Genomic DNA, 14,039 nt, shown 5'->3' with positions numbered 1-14,039 from the left:
CCGGCCCCGGCGCTGTTCTGCGCCGCAAGGCCCCAATGGCCTACTCCACCTCACCCAGCGTCCACGGCTGCGTTGACCTGAAGATGGGGCCCCCAGTTACCCACCCCCGGGGTCCCCTCAATATATCTTCCCATGGCCTCTGTCCCCAACTGTAGGTCCGAGAAAACCCGCCCAAAATGCGTCCCCACCACCCGCAAAATACCTTCCCTGGATTCTTGGAGCACCCCCCCCTCATCCCTAAACCCCACCACCACCCTCCTCTCCCTTCGTTCCTTGCAGCAGTCATACGGGTCTGGACCAAGCAGCTTCCCGAAGTCCCGCTCGTAGACGAGGGAAGAGTAGCGGTTGTACTGTACTCTTTCAACCTCCTGCTGCAGTACCTCAATATCCTCCCTCCTCCCCCCCCGGGAAATTAGATTATCCCGCCGCTTTCTCAGGGCGATCCCCAACCGGGTGGCCTCCCTTCCCTCCGCCTTGCCTGACGGAAGAAAAAAACCCTCTGGTGCGGTGTTTCAGTACTTCCCACCAGTCCCTGAGGGAAGGGAAGACACCCTGAATGGACACCTGGTCTGCTAGGAATTCCAGGTACTCCTGGTGCAACACCCCCTCCTTCAACCATTTGAGATTCAATCTCCACAACCCTTTCCCTAGCTTGCACGCCCCCCCTCCCCCCAACTCTATCATCACCATCCTGTGGTCAGAGAAATCTACTTCCACCACCCTAGGTGCCTGCCTACATGCCCCTTCCCGAACTATAAACCGGTCAATTCTGCTCCTACAGGTGCCCCGTGAAAAGGTGAAACCCTGATTCTCACCACCAAGTGCAATATGTACATCCACCAGCCCTGCTCCTTTCATAATCCCCGCTAGTCGAACCCCATCATAACCTACTTGTGGTGCCCGCCCCCCACTATCCTCTTTTCGTAAGATACTGTTGAAGTCTCCTCCCCACACCAACTGCCTTGAAGTGTATAGGTAAGGCTTAATTTTGTTGAACAATGCAGACCTTCCCTGTTTGCTTTGCGGTCCATACACATTAATCACCCGCAAGGCCACCCCCCGCAATATTACGTCCAACACCAAACACCTACCAATACCCAGCTCCACCACCCTCTGAATCTCTACTTTATTGGTTTTAAAGAGGATGCCTATCCCCCCATACCTCTCCCCGGCCAGGCCCCAGATAGAGGGTCCCCATCTCCAGGCCCTCTTTGCCCGCCGGATGTCCTCCAGCGTCTGCAACCGGGTCTCCTGGAGGAGGAAACAGTCCGCCTCCACAGCAGAGAGGCCATCAAATGCCAAGCTTCTTGCCCTCTGGGAGGCGACACTAGCCACATTAAGTGTGGCGAACACCAATAGCAGTCCCGCCATCAGTCCTCGCTACCACACCCCCCGCCTTCCTGGCTGCCTTCCCTTCTCTCCACACCATCATCCGTGGTCCCTTCCCCTCCACCCTCTTCTTCCTCCTCCGCCCAATCCCGGACCCCTAGCTTAAACATCCCTTCCCCCACCCTTGCTTTCTTCCTCCCTATCTTCTTTTTGTCTTCACCCACCTCCCTCCCTCCCTGGGGATCATCACCCGACCTGCCCCCCTCCTCTCCTCCCTCTTCCACCCCTACTACCTCCTCTTCTTCCACCCTTCCCATCAATCCCGCCTCCGACCCTTCCTCCCTCCCCTCACGGGCCTGCATTACTACATCCTTTCTTACCTTCCTTTCCTCTCCCGCCCTCCCTGCATCAGCCGTCACCTCCCCCGATCCACCCACCTCCCCCCTACCCTTCCCCCCTCTTTGTCCCTCAAAACCCTCCCCCCCCCCGTTTCTCTTTCCTCTTACCCGCTGTTCCCCTCACTCCTTCTCCCCTACCTCCCAACCCGTCCTGCCGGCTACCCCCATCCTCTACCTCCTCACCAGCCAGTTCCTCAACCCCTCCCTCCTCTTCCAAACCCCTGAATCTATTCCCTACTTCTATCCCCATTCCCACCCCCCTTCCCCCCTTTCCTCTCCGCTGTTTCTTGGACACCCGCATCCAGCCCTCATCCTCCCCTTCCTGCCGCTTCCGACCCTCCCCCAAGCCCCCCCCCTCTACCTGTCCCTGTCCTTCCCTGGACCCTTTCCCCCCCGCCCCGGGAACCTGATCATGGTCTGCTTCCCCTCCCCCCTCCCCCTGACCTGAACCATCCCTATCTATCTCCTCCTCACCCCCATTATGGGAGGCCCAAGGGCAGGCTCGAAATGCATGCCCCAGACCCCCACACAAGTTGCACCGAATAGACATACAGGACTCCGTGGGATGCTCCTTAGACCCGCACTTTCCACACTGCACAACCGGGCATGACATACTAAAATGTCTAAACGACCCGCACTTGTGACACTACTGTGGCTGCCCCTTATAAAAGCAGAGAATCCGATCCCTGCCGATGAACGCCGAGGAGGGAATGTGCTGGGTGACATGCCCTGCCTGCCTCAGCCTAACCTGCGCACCCCAACCTCCAGCCCACACCCTACTGGGGTCCGGGAGTTTGGACAAGGGGGTACGCAATTCTGCGTACCGTTGTAGCCAGAAAGCCAGGTCCGCCCCTGATAGAGACTCATTTCGAACCAGAAGGGTTACCTGCACCAGGTCGGGTCTGCTGATCAGTACGGCCCGGTAGTTCTTCCAGTCCCCTCTCCCCCGTACCCCTTCGTATCTCTCCCAGAAGACCTCCATGCCTCGCTGGGTTAGAAAGCTGATATCGTATTCTGGTATATTCACCGGATGAATACAGGCATAGAGGTCCTCTGGGAGGAATCCTAGACCAAGGACCAATCTCAGGACCGCATCCCTGCTTGGCATCCCCCCTCCCCCACCCATCTCAATTGTACCACATTCCTCCTTTTGGGAACCTGGCCTCCCCCCCACCCCCCTCCCCATCCTTCCCCGCTGCCCCCTACCCCCTAGTTCCCCTGCGCCAACCTCCTCCACCCACCACCGCCGCAAAGGACGGACCCCCCCCCACCGTCCCCCCCTTCTCCAGCGCGGGGACCCCCCCGCTCCTGATGCACCATATCCTCCTTCTCTTGCCTTCCCCGTTTCTCAGCCTCCCTCCCTTCCCTCCCTATCCCTCCCCCCAACATGCCTTGTACCCCTTCAACCAGCAAACCTTGGTCCCCTGCACCCCTCACCCCCCGAGCACTCGTATCCCCTGCAGTCACAGTGTCCATCAGTTCAATGCCTCCTGCAACAGAAACCCTGCCTGTCTCCCCATCGATTTGGTCCGTAGGAACTTTGAGAGCAGGTTCCCCTATATAACTGGTCCCCTCCCAGTGCCCCTGCCCCCCTCCCCCTCCCGTCGAATCAACCCCTCCCCCCAGAGCCAACCACCCCGCTGCCTGGCCGGAATCAGAATCCCTAGTACCACCAGTTAAGTTTACTTCTGGTGCGCATGGCAAGGCAAGCACCCCTCCCTCCCGCCCAAAACCTGCTCTCTGGACCGGGTCCCTTTTTCCTCCAATGTTCTGCTCCGTCGGATCCTCCAGCCCCGCTGTTTCGCCAAGCGGATGAGGCTTCCCACACTCCACAAGTGCCTGCCCTCTCACACATGGGGAATCTTCTGGCACTGCAGCTATTTCCTCTGTCAGCCTTTGTAGCTGTTCTGCAGTCTTTCCTGCTCCCACAGCCCGATTGGCTGGAGCCTCTGCTACCAGGCCGGTTTGTTGCAAACACTCCTGATCCTCCTGTGCCTTCTTCATCGAGAACCCCTCCTTTTCACCTGCTGTTTGTCCAGCTGCAGCACTCTCTGTCACCAGGTTTTCCTCTGCTAAAACCTCACCATTCTCAGTCTTTGGCAGTGCTGCAGCCTGCCTGGCCGTGACCTCCAGCCCCTCAGTGCTGTGTGGGTGGGGCCTCCCCAGCTGCAATGAAGTCAGTGTTTGTTTGCTGCTCTCAACTCCTGCTGCAGGCAATGGGCACAAAACCTGTGGCTGCAACTGCCTCTGCTGACCTCTTGCTTCTTGCTCAAGTAAGTTTTTCATTTCTGCTTCCACCATCACTGGTGTAGAAAAGAGTCTCTCTCCTGAACTTCCAGCCCCTGTTTCTACAAGATGAAAAGTCTGGGTTTTAAAACTTTTTTCCTGTTCAGTTTTTCCAACCTCAGGTTCCCTTAACGAGCATGCCTCTCCAGCCCCACCTCCAGTCCTGCTTGCTCCAGAAGCTGCCAGAGACTGACTAGCAAGGTACTGCATATACTGTAATGTCTTTTGGGTACTGGGCCCAGGAAGCTCCTCTGGCCCCTGGGTGTTCTGGGGTCCAAGGTCTGAGCTCCTACTCTCCTTCTCTGTTTGCTGTTGTGACTGTTTGAAGGTTGTCAGGGCCTTTCCCCCCAAGGCCATTCTTTCTCTGTTGATGTAAACTTCTCTCAGAGGGTTCCCAGGGCCCTTTTTCAATGCCCCCAGCAAATGTTCTTTCTTTTGAAGAAGCTTGAGTAAACGGGTTACCTCCTTTGTATAAGTCTTGCGGTGCTCCACTGGGGCTAGTTTGCACAGGGCTTTTGCCATTTTAACCCGTTTCCCCAACTCCACCACCTCTTTTTCTGTGCTTTTTATTTTTCTCACCATTTGAATCAGGCCACTGGTCGGGTCCTCTGGATCCTGACTATAGTCTGTGAAATCTTCCTCCTCTGAGGAGTCACTGTCCTCCTCCTCTGACACCGGTAGGGCCTCCCGGCAGATCTCCATTACCTCTGCTCTCTCCTCCGATCTGCTGTTCTCTGGGGCCTCCCCCAGCTCTCTCCCCACCTCACCTGCTAGATGGCGTGCCACTGTGAGGGGGGTACCGGTCTGGGTTCCTCCCGTGGAAGCCTGCACTCTTCGATCCACAGGGCTCCTTTCCCTCCTCTCTGGAGCCCTGCCAGAGAGGGAACTACTTCTCCTGGCCTTCTGGTCCCTGGCCCCAGGAGACCCCCTGGCCTGGGGCTTTCCTGAGGACCGCTCCCCAGGGACCTTCCTCATTTCTGGGGAAGGAGCTAGGCCTCACTCCCTTCCCCCTGGAAGCCTGCAGAGCCTCTGGCAGCACTTCCTCCTCCTTCCAAGTCTCAACAGCAACTAACTTGGAATGCCCTCCCGCGGGAGGTGGTGGAGATGAAAACGGTAGCGAAATTCAAGCATGCGTGGGATAAAAATAAAGGAATCCTGTGAAGAAGGAATGGATCCTCAGAAGCTTAGCCAAGATTGGGAGGCGGGGCTGGTGTTTGGATGGTGGGGCTAGTTCTGGGCAAGACTTCTACGGTCTGTGTCCTGAAAATGGGGCTAGTTCTGGGCAAGACTTCTACGGTCGGTGTCCTGAAAATGGCAGATATGAATCAAGGTAAGGTATACACAAGAAGTAGCACATATGAGTTTATCTTGTTGGGCAGACTAGATGGACCGTGCAGGTCTTTTTCTGCCATCATCTACTATGTTACTATGTATGTAAAAAAAAAAAGTGTGAAGCACATTGTGGAGGCTTATTCTTGGCACATGTTGTAGAGTCGCGTCCACAGCACAAACACATTGTAGCTTTTTTTTTTTTTAGCATACATATAGCATCAACGTGTAGTGATTGATTGTACTATGCATGAGCTAGGTATTTTCGCTACCGAGCAGCTTGCTGAAATAGTGTGCAGCTCATTTACATGCAATTTCCTTTGAGCAATGCTCACTATTTCAAAATCAGTAACTTCAACCATGGATCTAAATGTATGCAGTTTTTAATGGTGACTTTTGAGCATTGGCCCCTTACTCTCTAACCAACGTCCAATTCCCTGTCTTTTCACCTTCTCCCCAGGTTTATATTTCCCAACCTCTCTCACCCCCCTTTCACAATCTCCTGTCCTATTCCACTGCCTATTTATCCTTCCAGGTCCTTCACACCATCTCTCTACCATTTTTCCACCCCATCTCATACCACCCAAACCATTTAACATGCTCAGTCATACCCTTCAACTAATTGCCAAATCTCAGTGAATCTGCTGAATGTATTGGTCCCTGCTCTCCTGCCCTAACCTAGGTTCTTCCACTCCTCCTTCTTATCTCAGGAATTCCCATTCTCTTGCCCAATCACTAATTCCTTATCCCCCCCCCCCCACACACCCTCAAGTGTTGGTGTAATCCCCAATCCCTCCTTATCTTGCTATTACTTAATTCCTGAGTCCCCCTTCCCATGCACACCCCTAAACCCTGGACCCCCTTCATAAGCATTGGGCTGTCTCCTATGGTTCAGTACTACTGCACCCCCTTCCTCTGGGGCCAAAACTCTCATTGATGCTGCTCGATAGGGATATTGATCTACGTAAGAAGCCTTAGTCCAATATATACATTACTGGGCTTAGAGTCCACTCCTACTCTTGTCAAATTTCTATATTCACATTGCACTCTGGACTGGAGTTTTACTTGCACTTAACCGGAGCATGCACATAACCGAAGTTAACATTTTCATTCCATTATTTAAGAAATCATACAGAGCCAGTGTTGCCATTGTAGATTAACTTGTTTATTACAGTACTGCTATTCGACTGTTAACAAGTTTCTGAAAAAGATCAATAAAGCATAAATAAAAATGTGGCAACACAGAACTACTGTAGTGTTATTTAAAAGGTATAAAAATCTGTAATTGTTTTCTGTACAGTGTTTTGTCTATTTGTGTTGTCGACAAGGTTCAGCAGGTCATAATAATGTTCATAACTTTGGCAACCATTACCACTAGATAATCTCTTACAATGTCCAAGCTTTGTAACGCAGCAACAAATGTCACAGTGGGTTTTGCTTCACACTCACTACCAACTTCCACCCCTGTAGTCTCATCATCTGTGTCTAGAGCACCCTCAGCCACAGACTGCAACTCTGAGCAAATCTCTTCATCGTTTATATCCACAGAAGTCTGCAGGTCATCATCAACAGCCACATAGCGATCAAACTCCTCTGGAGTAACTCCTGCTGGGAGATCCATAGTAGATGCAGGATTCTCATACTCATAACATTCTTTCATAAATCTATTGTAAATGGAGTATTAAAAAAATAAATTGTTTCCCCTTTCAGGGGCTTACCTGGACTCCAGGATGGTCATGGTGGCCATTTGACCATCCTGGGCTGCTCCGGGGTCTATTTGGCACTCTGGGGCTCTTTTTGATGTGCCTCGGTTTTTTATGGACCCTTTTTGGGTTCTGCACGGTTTTTGGCTGTTTTTAGCCCATTTGGCTGGCTTAGTAATTTGGTGGCCAGTGTTTTGGGCTGCCCCAGGCTTGCTCCAGCATTTTTGTGTCCCATTTTGGGACCGGAGCAAGTCCTGGGGCTGAAAACAACAGCAGCGCCTAAAAACGCAGCCGGCACGATTGGCACTCTGCCGCGAATGAGGGGATCAAAGGAGAGAAGGAAACTGGCTGGCTCCTGTCCTGGTCTGTACATGCGCGCTGGATCAGGTTCGCGAGCTCTGGTAGGCCGCAAAACGAAGCCTGGGCCTCAATTTATGAGATGCCCAGCCAGAGTTCCAGGCCTTTCGTAACTTTTCCATGCTAAAAACAGGAGGCGCACCGGGGGTCTAACGGGATCCCGAAGAAGTTAATGGACCCCAGGATGGATGTCAGTGGGTCAAGGTAAGAGGCCCTAAGACCTTACTTTAATTTAATTTAATTTAATTTTTGAGCTTTTTGTGATGTTATTTGTCGGGCCTTTCCTGAATATTTTAAAAAGTTTAATTTTTATGGTCGGTGGGTCTGGAGGGTCTCTTTAGGTGGACTGAGTCATTAAAAAATGTTAATGTTCATTTTTAATTGTTTTTTGGTGCATTTTAGGTGTGGAGTGTCCTGTGCTGCTTTGGTCGCATATTTTGGAATTCAAACAATGGCATTTGTGAACATACATGTTATTTAACATATGTGGAATATTTGGTACAGAAAGTCCTGTCTGAGGTTTAAATAAGCGGGCCTGCCTGAGTTTTTAAATAAATCACAAGCTGTATAAAACCCTGTTGGTGGCTAGTGACTGTAACCAGTAACAGTGACTGCCACCAAATGCCTGGAATAAACTTCCTGAGCCAGTCCATCAAGCTCCATCTCTGGCCATCTTCAAATGTAGGCTAAAAGCCCACCTTTTTGATGCTGCTTTTAACTCCCAGCCCTTACTCACTTGTTCAGTACCCTTATTTTATCATCCCCACCTCAGTAATTTCCTTATCTCTTATTTGTCCTGTTTGTCTGTCCTAATTAGATTGTAAGCTCTGTCGAGCAGGGACTGTCTCTTCATGTTCAAGTGTACAGCGTTGCATACATCTAGTAGCGCTATAGAAATGATATGTAGTAGTAGTAGTAGTAGTAGGGTTGTTAACCACAGTATACCTGACTGCAATGAAAGCCTGCTCTAATTTGAACTTAGATAAAACTGTTGTCCTTTGCTGGATCACTGCTTATAAAGGCATTGTTGTCAATGATGTGTAGTGAGAGCCTGATTGCAGTGAGGGTCTGTTAAAACCTGATGTCTCTTGTTAGATTGTTCATGTCAGTGGTACATGGTGAATGAGTACAAGGTGTGACAAAGTCATAGAGAAAAGTGTTCCTTATTAGCTAGGGAAAACAAAGTAATAAGATAGGTCTCTTATAGGGAAATTCAATTATTTATTGATTTGATTTAGATATTTTGGTCACAGTATTAAAATTAAAATCTCTATAAAATTCCCATTGGATAGGGAAATAGGGTTTTATTTCCTTTGAGTTTACAGGCTACGGGAGCTGTTAAATAGACAATGCTGGAACAACAAGTGCACCATCGTTCAAGAAAGACCAAAGTTTCTCTCATTCAAGAAAGGTCAACAAAGTCAATTAAAGTCAAGCATCACATCATACAGTGTTAAAAGAGACTCTATACTCACAGTTAAATACCTGGAAGTTGGGTGTTGGGTGTTTAAGTTCATTCCTATTAGAAGAAAGGTTTGATTTCAGAAAGACAAAACGTTGACACAAAGAATCAATTTCTTCATTAAAGTTTTCATTGTTAAAGTAAAGTTTGAGCAAAAGAAAAATTAACAAATATAAATACTTATCTGATTATTTATGCTGTGTGGAGTTGTCATAAAGATAAAACTTGTTAATCGAAAATATACACAATGTCTGGAAATTTAAGAAAGTAGAATTGTGGCAGGTTACATATACTTGCAGTGCAATATAAAAACTGTCTGCACTTTATAATTGATATTTTAAATGCAATTTAACATCAGTATATTACATTTTTAATACAGCTGTTTCTTAACAAAATTGATTTTTACATATTTATTGAAAATATTTATTGTACTTTTTAAAAAATCTTGTGCAATAAATTACTTTAATTTAACATTTTAGTGTGCAATATTAACATCATTCTTAAAAACTTGAAACATCTTAAATTGTACATCATATAACGTTCATAATACAGAATTTCTTCAATTTTCCTGTAAATTTCCTAAGTGGTGAGTGTTTAGCGTGGGAACCCATACACCGTGATTATCAGGCTCATTTTCGAAAGAGAAGACGCCCATCTTTCAACACAAATTGGAAGATGGGCATGCTTCTCACAGGGAGGGGCATAATCGAACGAAAACGTCTATCTCCATGGGCGTTTATCTCTGAGAACGGGTCCATGAAGGGGCGGAAAGAACCGTATTTTTGAAAAAAGTAGACGTCCATGTTTTATTCGACAATTTGTGAGCTGGGCGTTTTTGCTTTTCAACGATAATGGAAAATGAAAGCGCCCGGCTCAAAAATGAATAAATCCAAGGCATTTGTTCATGGGAGGGGCCAGGACTCGTAGTGCACTGGTCCCCCTCACATGCCAGGACACCAACCGGGCACCCGAGGGGGCACTTTTACAAAAACAAAAAAAAAGGTAAAAGAGCTCCCAGGTGCATAGCACCCTTCCTTTTTTTTTTTAATATTATTTATTTATAGCTTTTCAACATTTACATAACAATAATAATACATTGAAATATAGAGATTTGAAATGTAGTTGGAGATAATTATACAAGAAAAAAAAAATCCTAATTTATTTGTCCACAACGAGGGGGTCCAAGATTAAGAAATCTAACTTTAAACACATAATCACAAATAAACTGGAAGGACATCAAGATCCTGCAGCCTACACAGTACAATTAAGTAAGAGAGGACATCACAGGGGTATCACGTATACCTTCTTTAGATATAATAAAATCTCTTAATTTAACAGGACAGAAAAAAAGGTAATTAACTTCATTTAAGGAAATTGTACATCTACACGGATATCTAAGGAAAAAAGTTCCACCCAGGGAAAGGATTCTTGGTTTAAGTGCCAATATCTCCCTTCTCCTGGCCTGAGTCTCTTTAGCAAAATCTGGAAAAATACAAATTTTCCCACCCATAAAATTAATATTCATTTTCCTGAAATAAGAACGCAAAATGAAACTTTTATCAGAGTCCAGGGCAAACGTCACAAGCAAAGTAGCTCGGTCTGGGATTTCAGACCGCTCTAGAAAATCAGTCAGATTATCTTGAGGAATTTCTGGTTCAATTGTAGCTATTGGAGATTTTTTAATATATTGCATTTTAGTCACCAAAGGGTGGCTTTCAACAGGAATGTCCAGAACTTCCCTTGTGTGTTGAGCCCCCCAAATCCCCCTCAAACCCCACTGCCCACAAGTCTACACCATTACTATAGCCCTAAGAGGTGAAGGGGGGCACCTACATGTGGGTACAGTGGGTTTAGGGGGGTTGGATGACTAAGCATTAAGCAGCACAATTGTAACAGGTAGGGGGGATGGGCCTGGGTCCACCTGCCTGAAGTCCTCTGCACCCCCTAACAACTGCTCCAGGGACCTGCATACTGCTGCCAGGGAGGTGGGTATGACATTTGATGGTGAAAATAAAAAGTTGTGAAACATCATTTTTTTGTGGTGTGAGGGGGTTAGTGACCACTGGGGGAGTCAGGGGAGGTCATCCCCGATTCCCTCTGGAGATAATCTGGTCATTTAGGGCACTTTTTGGGGCCTTATTCGTGAAAAAACAGGGTCCAGGGAAAGTGCCCTAAATTCTAGCTACAAACGCGTACTTTTTTTCCATTATCGGCGAAAGGCGCCCATCTCTGTTCGGGTGATAACCATGCCCCAGTCCCGCCTTCACCACGCCTCCGACATGCCCCTGTCAACTTTGTACCCTTCCGCGATGGAGTGCAGTTGAAAACGTCCAAGTTCGGCTTTCGATTATACCGTGTTATTCGTTTTTGTGCGATAAACGTCCATCTCCCGATTTAGGTCGGAACTTGGGCGTTTTTCTCGTTCGATTATAAGCAGGAGGGTCACCTAAATCGGTATAATTGAAAGCCGATTTTGGACGTCCCCAACTGTTTTCCATGGCAGGGATGGCCAAAGTTCACTGGGGCGTGTCGGAAGCATAGCGAAGGTGGGACTTGGGCATGCCTAACACATGAACGTCCTTGACCCATAATGGAAAAAAAAAAGGGCGTCCCTGATGAACACTTGGACGACTTTACCTGGTTCTGTTTTTCTTACGACCAAGGCACAAAAAGGTGCCTGAACTGACCAGATGACCGCTGGAGAGAATCGGGGATGACCTCCCCGTACTCCCCCAGTGGTCACTAAACCCCTCCCACCCTCAAAAAAATCTTTAAAAGTATTTTATGCCAGCCTCAAATGTCATACTCAGGTCCATCCCAGCAGTATGCAGGTCCCTGGAGCAGTTTTAGTGGGTGCAGTGCACTTCAGCCAGGCGGACTCAGGCCCATTCCCCCCCCCCCCTACACTTGTGGTGGTAAATGTGAGCCCTCCAAAACCCACCACAAACCCATTGTACCCACATCTAGGTGCCCCCTTCACCCATAAGGGCTATGGTAGTGGTGTACAGTGGTGGGTAGTGGGTTTTGGGGGGGCTCAGCACACAAGGTAAAGGAGCTTATGTTCCTGGAAGCAATTTCTGAAGTCCACTGCAGTGCCCCCTAGGGTGCCCGGTTGGTGTCCTGGCATGTCAGGGGGACCAGTGCACTACGAATGCTGGCTGCTCTCATGATCAAAGGGCTTTCATTTGGTCATTTCTGAGATGGGCGTCCTTAGTTTCCATTATCGCCAAAAATCAGAAACGACCAAGTCTAGGGATGACCATCTCTAAGGACAACCTAAATTTCAAGATTTGGGTGTCCCCGACCATATTATTGAAATGAAAGATGGACGTCCATCTTGTTTCAATAATACGGGTTTCCCTGTCCCTCCATCGGGATGTTTTGCGTGAACGTCCTCAGCAAAATGTGGGCATCCCTTTTGATTATGCTCCTCTATATCTTCTTACCACTTTCTTTAAAACCTCACCCATAGGAGATCTACACTAGCCTATCTCTAGCAGTTGGTAATTATACTTTGGGTAATGACCCCATGCCTCCTTCTGCATGTGTAGTGAATCCAGTAGGCTTAGCTTGCAAGCCAACTCGGCCGCTCTCTTGTCAATGTTTTCATCATTGTCTAATGTCCCCATCAGATAGCGCAGCACCAGTGCTCTGTAATGCTTCTTGAAATTGGCTATGGTACCCTAATCTTTTGGCTGGATAAGTGAAGTTGTGTTTGGTAGTAGGAACACAATCTTAATGTGTGATAGTCTAACATCAGCGCGGTGTGCTGCACAGTTGTCACCTAGCATCAAAATGTCATGCTTCTGCCTGTGCTTTGTATTATTCAATTTTTTCAGCTATTACAGCTAAATTTCTCGGGTCAACCAAGCATTTTTGTTTGCCTTATAGGCCATTACTGTACAGGCAGAGCATTTAGGGGCTCAGTTCAACTTTACAGGCCATATTTTTGGTATTCCACCGCCACTACAGCCCACAGTTTTGGTTCAGATACAGAATCAAACTTGCATTTAGATGCTCGCCTTAACTTCAGAAACCCACAGTTTTGATAGAGATATGGAATCAAACTTGTGTTTACAGTTATCAGAAGAGCAACAGAATGATGGGTACCCTCCTTCTTCACTCAGTGAGCAAGCAAGAAAGAACATGGTAGTCACACAACCTCTTCACTCTCCAAATCACAAGCTACTAGTCAATAAAAGAGAGAGAGGAAAGAGGGAGGACTGCCCATCCAATCTCATTGGCTTCAGGTCTTATGATGCAGTATTCAACTGCTGTGCCACCCAGCAATTGGACATCACAAACCGGGGAGCAAATGAGGTTGGATAGATTGCTCACATGGCATTAAGACTTTGCAAGCCCCAGAGCAAATGAGGAAAATTGTAAATAAAATGAGTGAAGTTGTAAAAAAATGTGGTTTAAGACATTGCACTTAAGTGAAGTATGCACTTATCGCTGTTGTGTCAAACTGGAGTAAGTTAACTTTGGAATGAATGAGAAAAATTTGAGACTAGAAGTTTCCGTTGCAGATAAGTGGAGTGTGCACTTATCCAACTTGCTCTTAAGTGGGGTGCACTGCACAAACACATACACACACGCACACACATGTATTAGCAAGCAAGCTGAAAGTACAGGAAGCTGGTCAAGGGGGTCAGGCTATATTTTCATGCTATTTGCTTCTTTTTTATTTATTTATTTATTTATTTATTTATTTATTTATTTATAATCTTTCATTTTACAAGGGTCACTTGCAAACAGTAATACAGAGATGACTGTAGTCTAGTACAATACACAAAAAGAAAAAGAAATAAAAGCAAAAATATGTTTTATCCACAATCAATCACTTTCTTAGACCACAATAAGAAGAAAAAAGCAGGGGGGCGAGCTTTATAAATGAGGACCAATTTAAGGAAAATGGCCTGGTCAGTTCACATATTTTTAACCTTAATCAGAAATCTTATTCTCTAAACCTCTTGATTATCTGGAATCTTTTTACTATCTAAGAAAACTTGAAGCTGATCCAGTTCAAAAAAGACATATTTTATCTCCAAGAACTTTATCAGGCATCTACATGGATATACTAAAGAAAATGTTGTCCCCAGATTTTTTGTTTCTTCTCTCAGAGCCAAAAATCTCTTTCTTCTATCCTGTGTCAGTTTCGTGACGTCATGGAAG

Source organism: Microcaecilia unicolor, chromosome 5 (genome assembly GCF_901765095.1).
Source record: "Microcaecilia unicolor chromosome 5, aMicUni1.1, whole genome shotgun sequence".
NCBI classification, from domain to species: domain Eukaryota; kingdom Metazoa; phylum Chordata; class Amphibia; order Gymnophiona; family Siphonopidae; genus Microcaecilia; species Microcaecilia unicolor.
The sequence above is the reverse complement of the archived record's forward strand: the minus strand, read 5'-3'. Positions refer to the sequence as shown.